The following is a 2,500-nucleotide window of genomic DNA, read 5'->3' as shown; positions in this document are numbered from 1 at the left end:
TCTGCGTCGATCGTTAGCGTACCTGTCGCGGCGCCGCTAATTGCTCACCTGTGATTAAGGTAAATTCCCCTCCACGCAGTGCTCTTCCTCAACCGGGCCTTTCCTCCTTCCCTCTCTCTCCATCCCCTTCCCCCTTTTTCCTCCTTCCCTCTCTCTCTCCATCCCCTCCCCCCTTTTTCCTCCATCTCCTTTTTCTCTCCCCTCCCTCTCTTTCGATCTCCTCTTTCTTTTTTATTTTTTTATTTATGTTTTCTTCTTCCTCTTCAAGCGTCCCCCTCCCTCTTTCTTTATTGTCTTCATCCTCCTACTTTTCTTCTTCTTCTTCTTCTTCTTCTTCTTCTTCTTCTTCTTCTTCTTCTTCTTCTTCTTCTTCTTCTTCTTCTTCTTCTTCTTCTCTCTCCTCCTCCTCCTCCTCCTCCTCCTCCTCCTCCTCCTCCTCCTCCTCCTCCTCCTCCTCCTCCTCCTCCTCCTCCTTTTACTATGTTTGATTTCTATTTTTGGGTCATTTTCTCCTCCTCCTTCTCCTCGTTTTCTCTTCCTCGTCGTTTTCCATCTCCTCCTCTTCCTCTTCCTCCTCTTCCTCCTCCATTTTCTCTCCAGTAACTCTTCTTCTTTTTCTTCTTGTTCACGTTCTTTTGTTCTTACTGTTGTTCTTCTTATTCTTGTTATTTTCATCGTTCTTAATCTTGTTCTTGTTCTTTATTGTTCCTTTTGTTCTTGTTCTTCATAGTGTTAATTATGATGATGATGATGGTGATGAAGGTGATGGTAATGAAGAGGCGGTGGTGGTGGTGGTGGTGACAGATGGAGGTGATGATGGTGGTGATGATGAAGGTGGTGGTGATGGTGGTGATGACAGGGGGAGGCGAGGGGAGGGGGGGGGGGATCATTTGGACGCCCAGCAGCCTTAATTAAAAAGGTGTGTGGCAGGTGTGACAGGTGAGGTGGACTGTGGCTTACCTGTTTCTAATTAACCTGCTTCGTGCCGTTATCCAGGTGGTTTGTTTGTTTGTTTGTGTGTTTGTTTATCGTGTTTTTTCCTCTTTTTCTTCATGTTTTGGTTTTGGTTTATTTTTTTCTTTTTCTCTATGTATTTCAGTCTTTCCGAAAAAAATGATAGTGAAGGAGAAGATAGTAAAAGATAAGAAAAGAAAACAACATGGGAAGAAGATAATAGTGAAAGAAACGATAGGAAAGATAATAGTTAAGTAAATGATAGAAAAATTGATAGTGAATGAAAAGATAGGAAAAGATAAGAAAAGAAAACAACATGGAAAGAAGATGATAGTGAAAAACACGATAGGAAAGATAATAGTTAAGTAAATGATAGAAAAATTGATAATGAAGAAGATAGGAAAAGATAAGAGTGAAGAAAACGACAGAAAAGAAGATAGTGAGGCAAACGACGGGAAAGATGATGATAGTGAAGAAAGCGACAGGGAAAAAAAAAGATAATGAATGAAGTTATCGACGGAAAAGATAATGTATAAGATAGCAAATAGAAAATGGATAAGATAAAAGATGATAGTTAAATGAAGTTTGGTGAACGAAAAGTGAACAAAAGGAGGAAATACGAATACGAGGAAAAATAGGAGAAAGAAGAAGAGGAAGGAAAAAAGAATAAGGAATTAGTAAAAAAAAAGATAAAGACAGAAGACGCGAACACAGTGAAGGAAAAGATAAAGAAACGAAAGAAAATAAAGTGAAATAAAGGAGAGAAAAAGCAAAATTTAGTGAACTCGAAATGGGAAAAAAAAGCGATTAAGAAAAGAGAGAAAACAGAGAAGGAAGAACAAGAAAAAGGAAAAAAATAGAATAGAGAATTTGGAAAAAGATTATACGATGAAAATGAGGCAAAAAATACGAAAGATAAAACAGTGAATTAAAAGGAAGAAAAGTGAAATCTGGTTAACCAAAAAAGTGGAGAAGGAGGAACAACAAAAGACAGGGAAAAGAAGAAGAAAATAAAGGATAGGGAAGAGGGAAAGAAGAGAACGGAAAGAAAAGGAATAACAAAAGAAAAAATGTAGAAAAATGAGCAAAACAAACAGGAAGAAGGAAAGTGAAGTAAATAAATAATTGAAAAAAACGGGAAAAACGAAAGAAAATTTAGTGAATAAAAATGTGAAAAAAAACATGAATAACGAAAAAACAGAGAAAATAGAGAAAAGTGGAATAAACAGGAAAAATAAAATAAATGGAAAAAAACGGAATATCGAAAAGAAAATACAGTGAACAAAAATTGGAAAAAAACAGGAAAAAATGAAAGGAAAATAGTGAAGAAAAAGTGAAAAAGGGAAGAGACAAAACAGTGAACAAAAAATAAGAAATAAAAACGAAATAAAATAATGAACAAAAAAAGTAAAAAAAAAAAAACACTGAATAAGAAACAGAAAAAAACAAAACAAATAACGAAAGAAAAAAATGACCGAAAAGTAGTAGAAAAAAACAATCAAACAAAGAAATAGAGCAAAAAATGGAAAAACAACAACAAAAACAA

The 2,500-nt window shown here is 35.5% G+C and overlaps 1 long non-coding RNA gene across 1 annotated transcript in view; it reads left to right on the top strand.

The window, feature by feature from the left end:
• Positions 1-2,296, top strand: part of LOC126981664 (uncharacterized) — a 5,978-nt gene extending 3,682 nt beyond the window's left edge. The window contains exon 2 of the long non-coding RNA XR_007734018.1: positions 1,100-2,296. This is a non-coding gene — a long non-coding RNA (uncharacterized LOC126981664). The remainder of the gene's footprint in view (positions 1-1,099) is intronic.
• Positions 2,297-2,500: the final 204 nt, after the last annotated feature.

This window comes from Eriocheir sinensis, chromosome 49 (assembly GCF_024679095.1).
Source record: "Eriocheir sinensis breed Jianghai 21 chromosome 49, ASM2467909v1, whole genome shotgun sequence".
NCBI classification, from domain to species: Eukaryota; Metazoa; Arthropoda; class Malacostraca; order Decapoda; family Varunidae; genus Eriocheir; species Eriocheir sinensis.
This window is presented reverse-complemented; position numbering and strand designations above follow the sequence as displayed.